The 15823-nt window shown below is 27.9% G+C and overlaps 1 long non-coding RNA gene across 1 annotated transcript; it reads right to left on the bottom strand.

Moving 5' to 3' along the window:
• Positions 1-11361: 11361 nt before the first annotated feature.
• LOC136087222 (uncharacterized) lies at positions 11362-13329 on the bottom strand. The gene is made up of 7 exons (XR_010641637.1): positions 12981-13329; positions 12812-12832; positions 12643-12666; positions 12417-12440; positions 11827-11850; positions 11646-11669; positions 11362-11572 (listed from the first exon to the last, which is right to left on the bottom strand). It is a non-coding gene; the product is annotated as an uncharacterized LOC136087222 (long non-coding RNA).
• Positions 13330-15823: the final 2494 nt, after the last annotated feature.

Raw genomic sequence — 15823 nt, 5'->3', positions numbered from 1 at the left:
TTTAACGGTAAAGTAAAATCTTGTGCATTAATTAACTTCCCTTTCTGATATTTATAAAACATTACCATAGTTTTCCTTCTCCAACTAAGTTGTTCTTTGAACATCCTTACAAGTTTCCATAGATTACACTTATATTTTTTTGGTTAATTCAAACTCAATTCACCATTTTATTTAGGCAGCTTTTGAACTATTTTTAAGAATATTTAATGCATATAAAAACTGACAATATTTAAATGATATAAATGATAAAAAGCATTATTTATATCGCCAGTCAAACCTGTCGGCTCATAATGTAGTAATTTAAATAAAATAACAAAGTAAAAATAAAAGAATTTATACACAAACTATTTCATTATTATCCATATTCTAATAATTCTAATAATTCTGCTATTTAATAGTAAAGAAAAAACATAATAAATATCCCCGAACAGATCTAGTCGCTAACTAAACGCCGACTTGAATGATCGCGTCGACAAAAAGACAACAACAACTTAACAGAACTAAAATTGAATAAAATATTTATCATAAAATAAAGTTTTTTAATACTTAATAAACATTTACCATGCAATAAAGTATTTAAACTTCAAACATTTTTATGCAAACTAAAGCCTTTAAAAAAAATTAAAAAGATAGCACTAGTTATCTTTTGTACATTAGTTATCTAATCATACCCGATACACTGCATATCTAAGCTTAATAAATTAGATAAGTTTTATAATAAATAAATTTGGCGCAAGTTTGACGTAAGTTCTAAATTTAATGATATTCGTATTCACAAAACTCGCGCAGTTGCTAAGCACAAAACTTGCGATATATTTCGTAAGTTCCATTCTTAAGTTATGGTATTCTCATAGGTTTAAACCGTAGGTTTTTCCGTGCAAAACCTTTGGGTTTTTTATAGGAAACTCATGGGTTTTCCATGAAAACGTGTTCCAAATACCCACGACTTTTCCATGGGTTTTTTCATAGATTTTCCATATATTACATATATTTTTATTTTACATATATATATATATATATATATATATATATATATATGTATGTATGTATATATACATATATATAAATACAGAGCCGCCCAGAAGGGGGGACCGCTGGGTACATTTTACCTAGACACACGGACAAAGGGGGCAAATGGAAGCTTTAATAAAAAATTTTATTAAAATTTCAAATAATCATAATGAGCACTACTCTTTGGAGAAATTTAAAACATAATCTAAAGGACTCTTATTACAATTAGAATTTATTTCAACAGACTTAAAATATTTATTATTTTAAATTTAATTCAAAATAGGAAAAAAAAAACGTTGTTATTATCACTGAATGAATATTTTTTATTAAACATTAATAAAGGCAAACTTTCAAACCGGCAAATTATCAAACGGCAAAAAAAGGATGATTATTTGCATAATTTTAAGCAAAATATTTAAGACAAATGTAAGATTTTTTTTTGCTGCAAAATATTTTGTAAGATCTTAAGAACTTTATAACATGAAATGAAGTTGAAATTTAGGTTAAGTTAAATGTAAATTTCGCAATTTCTATTTTTTCTGCGTGGAAGGATTGATTGCAATGACTCCAATGTAAATGTAGTTAAAATTTGAATTATATAACACTTATCCGAACAAAAGGCTTGTTTTAAAACATCATCGATGTTATGTTACATAAATCAGTGAAGTTATTCTCATTCCAACACTTTTCAAATATTCTTTACTCCAATTAGTTTGATATTGTGAAATTGCATTTAATTCTTTTCGATTTCATTTTGATTTCGAAACAAATGAAAAGGTTTTTTATTTATTAAAAAATAATTAACACGAATCTAAGAGTTAAAATATCTCCAGTTTTCAAAAGCATGATTTAGGGTCCGAAGGCAGAAAAAAGCAGTAGAAAAAGTTGTAAAAGAATACAAGAACAAACGTACACTGAAAGAGTGGGACTTCGATAAAGTTCAAAAAAATCCAACCATATAGTCTAGGTACAGGATAACAGCTTTGTTTTTTTTTATCACAGCCTTATATTCGTAATTTCATTCCAAAACTGTAAAAACAATTCTTTTTTAGTCGGACTTTTCTATCAACAGCGTTTATGAACCTTTGAGTCCAAGAAAGCTATCTTCCCCTTCAAATTTTTCAATGGTTTTTGAAGAAGATGACAATCGAGTCCACCTTAAATGGACCACCTTAAAATCCGGCACTTTTCCCTATAGATTCTACAAACAAAAAAGTTCCTGCCTACGTTTTTTACGAAACTTGTCTCAACGGAGAGAAAATTAACAGAGACTGGCTTATCTGGAGTGGAACTGCAAAAACGTTCGTTTGTTTTCCTGCTCTATTTTCGGACAAAAACATAGTTTTGGTCCTGGATTTCAGTCTTTCCACTTGTTGTGGAATGGCGGAATAAAAGATAATTTGAATCCTTGAAAAATCAGACCAGGATCGATTCAGAACTTGAAAATTCAATAAGAAATGAGGCATCTAAGTGGTATGACATTTTACGCTGCTTCCTGGACGTCACTCTCCATTTAGCTTCGAGAAATCTAAGTTTTCGAGGTGTGTTAGCAGTTTATGTTCATAAAGTAATTTTAATGTTGCTTGGAATATTAATCTAGATGTAATCTTAATTTTAGTATTATGCTCATATTTGTGTAGGTTCATCAAACATGCTGGACGAGTATGATAAGGGTAATTTTTTAGCCACCCTTGAGCCGTTGGGGAAAAACAATAAGGCATTTCAGTTTCATCTAGAAGCTTCTCGACACCAAAAGCAAAAAACAAGAATGCAAGCACACTATTTGAACTGGAGAACTCAAAATGAGTTCATTATGGCATGTGGTGTTTTAGCTGTTATTATCGAAGAGGTCCACTCAGCCATTTATTTTTTTATTTTTTTTGATGGAACTCCGGACGCGCCTGATACGGAACAATGCATTTTCCCTCTTCGGTTTGTCCGCCTAGGATCTGACAATCAATGGATAATAAAAGAACACTTTCTGAAGGTGAAAAATCTGGAGAAAAAAAAGGGTTCTGACATTGCAAAGTTGATTATAGACGTTTTGGATCAAAGCCGAATTGATTTAAAAACTGTAGGGGCCAGGGCTATGATAACGGGGCTAATATGTCCGGTGTATACAAAGGAGTGCAGGCCATCATTCTCAAGAAAAATTTTCATGCCTTGCAGTGCGCATAGCCTCAACCTAGCTAGCGTTCATTCTGCAGAATTCTCTACTGTAGTCAAGGACTATTTTGGCAACATCCAATCGTTGTATACTCTTTTTAGTTGTAGCACCATGCGCTGGAATATTTTGACTGAAGTAACTGGGCAGTCCCTTCACCAAACGTCCCAAACAAGATGGAGGCTGTCCAGCCATTGTCGAAACGACCAAAAGAAGATTATAAACTGGTTTTAGACAAGGTACTCAAAAAGTGGATTCAATCATTTAAGTTCATTGTCTTGACTTCCCAGTAAACACACAAACGTCTATTAAACATCAAAACAACGTTTCGACAAAACGTTCAGATTTGGTCGATTATCCATTTAGAATGAAATCCAGATTAACGTTTAGAACAAACCTTCACAAAACGTCTTTATTCAAACGTATTTTAGACGGCTATTATAGGATTATTATACGCATATAAATCGTTTAGATTTTGTCTAATTTACTTTTAAATCTAGTCTAATTAACGTATATAAAGCGTTTAGATTTAATCTAAGTATACGTATTTTAAACTTTTAGATCTTGTCTAATAGTTTCTTTGATTTAGTTAACGTAATTTCAATTTATTTAAGTTTTAAAACTTGCATAAATTAAAATTACGTTATAACTTATAAGTAATAAGAGCTATATAGGTCTTCAAATTTATAAATAAAGTATAGTTATAAAAGACCTGGTCTCATTTTTTATATTTTTCATAACTATTATATCAAGCTTTTTGCAGTGGAAATTTTATAGAAACAATTTCTATCAAATATTTTTTAAATTTAATCTGGTTTTGCAGAAACTTAACGTTTACATGAAGATTAAGTTAAAAACTACTAATAAAATTATAATAAACTCATAAACTGTTTCAACATCACTGCTTTCTCTGGTTTATGCATTGTCAAAAATCTTCCTAGTATACCGTCCACCGCTTGTTTATCATGCACCTGTTTTTGTGCAACATCATGTTCTACATTCGTATCTTGATCGTCTAATTTTGTAAGCTGATCAGTAACCGCAAAAAAAAATTGTAAAATAGTTAACATTTTAAATGGAGATTCATAAATCAAAATTAGAATTACACAGAACAACTTTACATATAGAAAATTTTCTGAATGGAAGTTTTCCAAATTATCCCGTACCATCCATGTTCATTTTTGACATTAAAAAATTAAACCTCTTGATTATTGCAAAGATGAATACCTACTGTTACACAATCATACTAGCCTTTACAAAATGAATTTAAACTGTTTATAAAACTTACAAAATTCTTGCAGCAGGACGTTCATAATGAGAGACCAGCAACTGATATTTTCTAACAGTGTCAATGTCACCATCAATAATTTCTAAAACATCGGAGTCCACTGATTTGTAGGCGTTTAAGAGAGTCGCACCCGACACTCGTTTATTATTTATTTATTAGTCAGTTTTTGTAAGAAAGTGAATCTTGAAAACGCATTTAAGTCTAATTTAATTATTTAGCCAATAAAAAATATTTTTTTAATAGGCTAAATTACTATTATAATATAATAAGCGGTGATCAAACGTTTAGAATAAAGACTTATATTAGTCAATATTGTAAACATTTGATAAACTTTTATAAACCTTTAATAAACGTAGATGTTAAAAGATTTAAAGCGATTTTAAATCTATAAATGTTTACGCTTAATTAAGGTCGATTAAAGGTTTACAATATTGACTGATGTAAGTCGATATCCTAAACGTTAGTCAACATTTAGTAAATATATATATAAAAAAGTTTGAAATATACATTTCAAATCAAGCGTCGATTTTTAGACAATAATAGGTCGCAAAACGTTTTATCCGTTTTTCGACCGATTTCGACTAAATATTGACTAATTCTGAATCAATCTGTGTTTACTGGGTTCTTTCTGGTTCAAGACTCTTCTATGTGTCAACGATGCCTGCCTCCTTCTTCAATCAGAAAGCGTTTCTTTGGATGACGAGACAAAGTTTTTAAAAACACTAATCTTTGATCTTGACCGACTACGATCTTCTTGGTCCCAAATCCTCCAAAAAGCAAAACTGGTTGCATCTGGGTTAGCTTCGTTTGGGTTTCAAAATGATTTTGTTGAGAAGAGGATAAAAAAATGGAAAACACTTTACAGCGAGTCAATGAACACAGCCTACTTTCACGAAGACGAATCAAAGGACTTTGAGGTGAATGTATTTAATATTGCTTTTGACACGCTGCTCCAGCAGATAAAATACAGAATGGATACAGCTCAAGAGACAACGGATATGTTTTCGTTCATATGGTGTTCTCCATCTCCTTCTAGTGATGAAAAAAAACTTAGAAAGAAAAATGCAAAGTCCTGGAAAATCTTTACGTAAATGATGAAAAGGAGGAGTTGATTAAAGAAATCCGTCATCTAGATATTCTGGTGCAATCAAATACTTTTGGACAAATAGAATCTCTTTCTTCTATCAAGTTGCTCAACAGAATATACCATAAAAGGTCTTCAGTCAATATTTTCTTCGATCTGCATTTTGCTTTGCATTTTTAATACAATTCTGGTTTCAGTGGCTGAAGGAAAGCGCTTTTTCAGTAAGCTTGCTCTCATCAAACCCAAATTGCAATCAACAATGACTGAAGAATCCCTTAATAACATTATAGTGATTTTAATTGAAAACAACCTTGCCAAGACTTTATTATACGAAAATGTCATCTCTAGTTTCGCAAAGAAGAAAGCCCGCAAAGTGAAATTAGTATGATCTGACTAGTCTACATAATTAACATTTTATTGATGAAATATTAATTCCATTCATTTTAATTGTATTTATATTTCCGTTTTATCATATATAGCCAAGTTCAAATATAGAGCGTCAATGTGCAGCGATTGTTAATACAAAAATAATTGTTTTCATTAAATTGTAATGTGATACTAGACATACGGACAATACACAGTGAAATTCATGCTTAATTTAATATACCCAGGAATTCAAAGTTTGGGAACAAAAATTGACCCCGGGCACCACAAAGTCTCTGCGCGGGCCTGTATATATATAAACATACAGTTTTTATGTGTCTTTTTTTTTTCTTTTTATTGTAGGGATGTGAGAAAATGCGCCGTTGAAAAAGTGTTCTAAAAACTAGACCGCATTTTTTTTGCTTTGACAAAAGTAGAATTAGGCCAAACATGTGCTTTTTATATTTATACTTAAGTGTTTAACGTGAATCTTTTTTCTCTGCGTATGTATTTATTCAACAGAGTGCTGAGTTTAATGTATGCAATTTTTAGAAATATCCTTTAAAAAATAAGTTTTTTTTTTAAATTTTATACATGTTTTAAATTTTTTTTCAACAAAATTTTTTGGTAATCCTTCAGTTAAGCGGCGTAGATAATTTTTTTTTCGCTTTTTATGCGCTTGTTACAACTACGTCTGAAACATCGCACCCAAGGGCAAGGTTTATGGTGATAAGGGTCAGATTTTAGATCATTTCTGGTCCAAATCGGTTTAAAACAAGGCTCGGTTTGTAGATTTGGGGTCCTAATACCAATGAAATACCTTTCAATATGAAAATCCTTTTAAGGGGTGATAGTGCATGCCTATGGGAGCCCAAAATAAAGGGTTTTGAAATCTTGACCAAAGCTTATAAACTTCTTGACCAAAATTACGCTTTGGATTTACATCCAAAGCGTAATTTTGGTCAAGAAGTTTATAAGCTTTTGCATACCATAATGCGATCTATTTAAGTGCTTAAAATGCTACAAGACATGCATTGTTTAAACAATATATATAGTATAAAATGTAATGCATAAAAACAAAACTTTTTTTTTTTTAAAAGCTTTTATCTAAATATGCATCTTATTGCTGTTCCAATGTATCAAGTTAAATTCTCAAGTTCGAACTTTGCCCCTCGGTTAAAAAATTACCGGCCGATAATTTTTTCGAGAAATGGCAGTAATTATTCAAAGAAGAAAGCAAAATGTAAACACAGTGAGCGCTTTTGAAATAAATTTAAAGATGCCTACATTTGCAAAAACTCATGAAGATTGCAGAAAATCTGTTTGTGTTATATGCATGAAAAAGGGTGATCAAGAGTTGACTGAAAACTATAAGTTGAAAATTCTTCAACTGATTCAAACAGACATAGATTTCAGTGATGAAAGAGTGCCTTTGGCTACTTGTGTTTCATGCAGATCTCAAATTGGAAAACTTTGTGCTGGAAAAATCAATCATGTGCCAAAACTTTTTGACTTCAAGTCAATTTCTATCCAACTTATAACTAGAGTTTCGTCAGTTTGTGAGTGCCTTTTAGCCAAATTGCCAAGATCAAAGGAAAGGAGAAGCATCCGTTTGACTAAGTCAAAGAATCCGAGAAAAAAATTCCAAAGCAAACTTCTTAGAGTTCTGAAAAGCGCTGCACAAAGTGCTTGTCAATTATTGGCCGAGGAATTCTTTTAACTGCACCATTGGAACTCGCCATGAAAACCTGAGAAGAATGGCCACAAATGATCCCGTAGGTGCAGAGCAAGTATCTGCAGCAGTCTTAGCATCCAAAAGCGCATCTCCAAATGACACTATTAGACTCAGTCAGCCTTGTGGAAAACTTTTGCCATTGAGGAGAGGTAATTACTTCTATTGTCTAGTTAATTATCATAGTATCATTATGCTAAATTAAAGGCACTCAAAATGTTGATTCACAAACATTTAATTTATTACCTGTAATAATTAATTATGAGAAAAAGAAACAAGAATGCTTTTATATTAATTAAAATGGTAATTGCAACTGCTTTTATTGAAAATTCATCTCTTAATTAATTACCCTGCTTCAATTTTATTTCATCAACCTAATTTTACTTTAAACCATTCTCATTGTAAGAATAAATATTTTTTTTCCTAATGGATGTTATTTTATTGTTTTTAAAGGTCCGTCATTGGCTCAGCAGCTATTCAAAGAACCACTCACAACAGAAAATATGGTTCAAAATTCAGCAAAATACAGGACTTTCAAACAATGGCATGCGAAAACTAGGTTCAGCACTAAATCAAATCAGTCCAATTAAATTGATGGAGCCAAGTTTTCGTTTGAAGTTTGCTCTAGCCGGCCAGTAACTTAATGATCAGTTCATGGTCAGCAACATCAGATTGGCAGAGAATGGTCAAACTTGTCAAGTTGTGCACTGCCAGAGCCTCAGCAATCTCAGTGATGTTTACAGAGCATCACGAAAACTATCAGAATCTTCCATTTTAAAACTCGGGATTGATGGTAATGGATCATTTCTGAAAGTGAGCTTCACTCACATTGTGTTGGAAGAAGATGAGACTCCTCCACACAGCTCAGTACAGAAGACAATCAAGCTGATGGCACCAGCATCAACCAAAAAAACAAGTGTTAAGCAGTAGATGCTGATAGCACTATCACAAAACACTCTTGAGAGTTACCAGAATGTGAAGGCCATTTTCGACCTCATTCAAGTCAAAGAAAAATGCCAAACAGGTTATTTGGTTGTCTCTTTTGACCTAAAGCTGGCCAACATTCTTTGTGGCATTCAGTCTCACAGTAGCAAACACCCTTGTTGTTGGTGTGATACTGCATCTCCAGGTCTTGAAAATGGTGGACAACTTCGGACTTTTAGCCAGATCAGAAGACAGCATTCTGAATACATCCAGGCAGGAGGAGATTCAAGAAAGTCGAAGGAATTCAAAAATGTCATTCATGTAGGGGAGACCGGGGCTAGTTGCAACAGGGGTAAGTTGCAACAATGCGGTTTAAAGAATGGTTTTTGTATATTTTTCCTAAATTTTTCTTAAATGATATAACTATAACTTTAACGCGTCAGCTGTAAAAAACTTACAGTTATTTAATAAAAATTTCAAAAGTTATTGATGTTTTTTTTTTTTCGATATAAAATTCTAAATTTCGTTTTTGAAGTTTTTTGGGTTTTACTTTAAACTTAGAGGTATATGACCATAATAAAGTTATGGTAAGTTAAAAAAATCTTTTTGAAACACGATAAGTCAAAAGAAAAATTTTTTTTTTAATAAAAATAATTATATACAATGATTCGAGTGATAATGATGCCTATGGGGTAAGTTGCATCAAATTGCTTGGGGTAAGTAGAATCATAAATTAGCTGCGGGATTTGTTGATTTTACGCACTTTACTAGTTTTTTCTAAAATAATGGACGCTTTTTTTATGTAACAGCACAAACAAATATAAACGAATACAAAAATTTTATGATGAAGACAAGTTTAAATAAATTGTAAATGTATACAATATATATAAAGCATATGTATATATATGTATATATGTTTATGCATTACATATTATGTATATATACATGTATTTTATATGTATATTATGTTTAATATACATATTACATACATGTATATATATATATATATATATATATATATATATATATATATATATATATATATATATATACATAATATATAATACATAAATATATATATAAATACGTTTCATATATATTATTTACATATACAACTTATATAAGCTTTTATTTATTTATTTATTTATTTTTTTTTAAACTTATTTTTATCATAAAATTTTGTTTTAAATTTATATATATATATATATATATATATATATATATATATATATATATATATATATATATATATATATATATATATATTAGGTACGTGAGTAAAAAATTTCAAATTGTTTGAATACTATAATGTTATATATCATTAGAAAGAGGATTATTACAGTATTTTAAAGGTGAAAAAATTATCAAAATCGAACAATTGGTTCAAAAGTTATGACGGTTTAAGTAGCGATTTTTTCTATATATGGATTTGTTGAAGAAACTGTGGTCAAAATAATGTTTTTCTTCACTTAAATTGTCATAACTTTGCCAATTCTTATCGAAATACAAATATCTTGGTGTCAAAAGATAGGTGTAAGAGTGGGTTACAACTTTATGTTAAACTCTAACCACCGGGTGTATCGGATGGACAGAGGGGGCACCAAACCACCACCTCGCCCATATAAAACTGGACACTTTTTTCAGAAATTTTTATTTTTTTAAATACATAAGCAATATAAATACACAAAAAAGTTATTTTAAATTTATAGTAAACCACCAAAATATACGAGAGGTGAATGTTAGCAATAGAGGTGGGTGTGGTGGCGATTGGTGTATCACACCCTACGATCAAAAACGAGTTGATTTTATAAATATTTATATCTTTACTATAATGAGTAAAATTAGTACACAATATAAAATTATGTTATACAATCTTACGTATAAAAGTGGTGTTTATATTATAAAGGGGCGTATGCCCACCACCTGCCTACCCCCCCCCCCCCTCTCCACCCAACCTAAAAAAAAAAAATTTTTTTTCAAAATTTGAACAATAAATTTAAAAAATAAATTAAAAAATTGGAAATAAATTAAAAAATAAATTCATACCAGACAACCACCAAATATGGGAGGTTAATGTAAAACTCACAGTAGATATGTTTATGATGTTTTAGTACTATAATATCAAAAAATGTTTCAATTCTTGAAATATCTGATTGAATATTTAAAGTACAACAAAAAAGAAGTAAAAAACATATTTCACTAGATTAAAAGATACATTAGTGGTGCATCCATGGTCATAAGAGAGTGGAGTTTAAAAGAGGGCATATCCAAATATGTCATAAGAAAGAGGCATTCTAATGCCCTTTCCACTTCTTACCAAAAATTATTATTTAATTGGATATATATTACAAAAAAAATTATACAACTACTAATGTGGGGCTATAAGTCAATTGGCTGTAAAAAACATGTCATCTTTCTAACCAAGTATAGCAAAAACCTATAATAAAGTCTATTTGTGATTATTACATTAACAGAAGTAAGGACCATACAGTATAGTTAACGAGCTAGCCATTTTGTTTGGTTAACAAACAAACTTTCTGTTTCAAAATAAAAAATAAATAAAATATTAAAAAATAATAGTATTAATATAAAACTATTTTAAATAAAATACAATATATTTTTGTCTTGGCTTTTAGTGAATGATAAAAATAATTAATTCCAAAAATGAAACTGTTTTAACCATTTTTAACGATAGACACCACGTGAAGGTAAGCCAGAGCCGTCTATCAAAAAATTTAACAAGTCACAACACTTGCTGTATTATTTAGGCAATAAATATAAAATACAGCCACGTCTTAAAATTATTTGGTTGTTAAAAAGTAAAAATATGTAAACCTTACCAGTATTACCAGAAGAAGATAAAACTAAAAAATAAAAATACATTACATTATCTTGCATTTATATATGTAAATTATTTGTCGATACTGGAAAATATTTCTTATTTAAGATCTTTAAATTCTTATTGAAAATATATGACATTACCAACTGGAACAGATGCAAGTGGCACTAAAATAAAAAATAAAATCTTGTATTTATTTTGTAATAACAATCATGTTGAAAGGTTTAGAATATACCTTACCAACTTGTTTTGATGATGATGGCACTAAAAAATAAAAATATAAAATACTATAGCATAGACTTATATGATAAAAAAATGTTATATGAAAAACTTTATATGAAATAATTAATTAATATAGCACAACCTTAAAATAATTTAGAAATTAAAATCATATATGAAAATAAAAATATAAAAACCTAACCCATTATAACCGATGAAGTTGATACTAAAAAATAAAAAATGCAATACACAACATAACTGTTTAATTATTTAATAATTGAAACCATACATAAAATTATTTGTAATTAACAATATATATATACGTACATACATATATATATATATATATATATATATATATATATATATATATATATATATATATATATATATATATATATATATATATATATATATATACATATATATATATATATAAATATATATATATATATATATATATATATATATAATATATATATATATATATAAATATATATAAATATATATATATATATACATATATATATATATACACATATATATATATATAAATATATATATATATATTTAAATATATATATATATATAAATATATATATATATATTTAAATATATATATATATATATATATATATATATATATATATATATATATATATATATATATATATATATATATATATATATATATATATATATATATATATATATATATATATATATATATATATATATATATATATATATATATATATATATATATATATATATATATATATATAACCTTACCAACAGTAACGGATGAAGATGATACTAAAAAATAAAAAGACAATACACAAAACAACCTTACAATTATTTTATAATTAAAACTATACTGAAAAATAATAATATATAAAACTTGCCAACAGTAATGGACGATGATGATACTAAAAAATAAAAAAACAATCCACAACATAAACTCACAATTATTTAGCAATTATAATCATATCGAAAAGTAAGAATATATAAACCTTACCAGCAGGAATAGACGACAGTGACACTAAATATGAATTAAATGGCATAATATAAGTCTCCTTCCATTAATATATATATATATATATATATATATATATATATATATATATATATATATATATATATATATATATATATATATATATATATATATATATAAATTCTCTCACCAATTATCGAAGTAAGGTTTGCTAAAGATAAAGAAAATAAATTAAAATTGTCGGAATGTGAATGGAATATATTTCAACTTTAAAATACACTTGTTTCGAGTTATAATATCTATATAATGATGTATTAACAAAGTATACACTTTAAAATATGGAAACCTACAAAACTTACATATTTGTTTGCCATATTCACCTAAATACCAATTTTAAATTAAAACATTTACTTGAAGTTTATATTTGTAATGATGTATCAATTAGTTATATGTTGAAAAATATAGAAATCTATGAAACTTACATATCTGCTGGCCGTACTCACCTAAATACCAATTTTAAATCAAAACGTTTATTCAAAGCTAACAAGGAATACTAACACAGCATAGAAATGCTTTTAAATGATATAGTAACTAAAACAATTTAAACTAAACTTACTGATTGTTTGTTCTAATTTGTCTACAGAAAAAAAAAGTGACTTAATAAAATGTAAGAATTAGGTATACAAAAATACAACTAACAACAATCTACATAGGCATAATAAAGAACTGTATTTGAAAACTAACAAGTTCATCTAAACAAATTAAATTAACTTTATTTTTACAAAGTAATATAAAAATTTGCATATAGTAAGTCATTTGTATATATATATATATATATAATATATATATATATATATATATATATATATATATATATATATATATATATATATATATATATATCACCATTTCACAACTTAGAGCATCTAAAACAGCGAAAGAAATATTTAAGTTATACATAAAGGTTTAGATAATGGCCAAATAATAATTTAAAATTAATTTAATAAATTTATATAAAAATAACTTATTTATTAGTTATAAATTATAATCTAAAGGCTTTCCTTGTTAAATAAAGACAACGTTCAAACTTCAAATTAGATATGATTCATAACTAATTTGATTCATATATAAACTATATTATGAATATGATACAAAATACTATGTGAAACCTTTATTTTCTTTCTCCATTTTGTTTCTAAATGAAATATAAAATTTAAGTCTTATTTTATTATTTACTAAAAATCCTTTTAATAAAACAATTTTGTTTAAATTTACATATTTTCAAATCATATTTTCACTATAAAGTATCTAGGTTTATAATATCAATTTATGAAATAAGTTAAATATTGCTAATAATATGATTAATATGAATGTTATATATAAAAAAAATATATATATATACAAATAATCAATGAACCCCTCTGTCTCCCGCGCTAACAAAAGGGAAAATGTAAATTAGGTAACAAAAGTGCAGCAAGAAATAGGGTGACTGCTACATAATATTTTTCAATGAAATTTGGCAGGTGCATAGATAAATGAATAACTTAAAAAAAAAAATTGAATAGATGAAATATAGACTATATCCTGGACATTAATTTCACCACAGAAGTACAACTAAAACTTTGACATCAATAAACTCGGTAATATATCAATTGAGTATAATTAAAACCAAATTAATAATGAGCTTCAACTATTCTTCTTTCTAAAAATACTCTATGTTGATAACGAATACTAAAAAGTTATTTCAGAAAGCCTTCCTCAAGCACGCTAACTTTGAAGAGACTGCGAAAATCGTGGCACAAAATTTTAGCACAAAATTCGGTTCCGTAAAACGCAATTGTCACGTACCTATATATATATATATATATATATATATATGTATATATATATATATATGTATATACGCATGTATATATATACATATATATATATATATATATATATATATATATATATATATATATATATATATATATATATATATATATATATATATATATATATATATATATATATATATATATATATATACACATGTATACATATATGCAAAGATACATTAATCATTCATATATAAATAAATTATGATGTAGGTTAAGTTGTGTAAAATTACTTTAATGTTTTTTTATTTTATTGTTATTTGATTAAACTGTTATTTTGTGCTTAAGTAAAAATTGTAAATGAGAACTTATAAGAGAAAAACTGAAAAAGGACTTTATCCAACAGCAGTGGTAATAGAGGCAGCAAACCATGTTATTGATGGAAAAGAAATATCGATTAGAGCATCAGCAAAAAAGTATGGAATCCACTACTTAACTCTTTTTCGTTACATAAATAAAGTAAAAAAAGCTATTAATATGGGAATGCCGCTACCTATTTCTGGTTATAAAAAATCGCGCCAAGTTTTCAATTTAGAACAAGAAAAAGCTATTGCTTTATATATATCAACAGCTTCTGATATTTATTTTGGATTATCACCTTATGAAGCACGAAAACTTGCATTTGAATGTGCTATAAAGTATAACCTTAATTTTCCAAAATCTTGGTTAAAACTTTCAATGGCTGGTCCTGACTGGATGAGAGGGTTTTTAAATCGACATTCAGGATTGTCTATTAGAACTCCAGAAGCAACAAGTCTTGCACGAGCAACTAGTTTTAATCGTGCTAATGTAGGTGTATTTTTTCATAAATTATCAGATGTTTTAGATAGAAATCATTTTTCTGCATCTAATATTTACAATGTTGATGAGACTGGTATCACTACTGTGCAAAAACCAAACAAGGTAATTGCTCGTAAAGGTATTAAACAAGTTGGAGCATTAACATCTCAAGAACGGGGGACACTAGTGACAATGGTGTTAGCTGTAAATGCATGTGGCAATAGTGTGCCTCCAATGTTTCTATTTCCGAGAAAGAAATTTTTTGATCACTTTATTCGTGATGGACCAAATGAATGCATTGGTGCTTCGAATGGGTCAGGGTGGATGAATGAAGAGTGCTTTGTTACTTACTTAAACCACTTTATTCGGCATGTCAAGCCCACAAAAGAAAGTCCTGTGCTATTACTTTTAGACAACCATCAGTCTCATTTATCTGTTCAATTAATAACATTGTGTAAAAATAATGGTATAGTTTTGCTTTCCTTCCCTCCTCATTGCTCACATAAGTTGCAACCTCTAGATAGATCTGTATTCGGACCATT

The sequence above is a fragment of the Hydra vulgaris genome, chromosome 11 (genome assembly GCF_038396675.1).
Source record: "Hydra vulgaris chromosome 11, alternate assembly HydraT2T_AEP".
In the NCBI taxonomy this organism is placed as follows: Eukaryota; Metazoa; Cnidaria; class Hydrozoa; order Anthoathecata; family Hydridae; genus Hydra; species Hydra vulgaris.
Note: the sequence above shows the minus strand (reverse complement) of the source record. Positions and strands in the feature narration are given on the sequence as shown.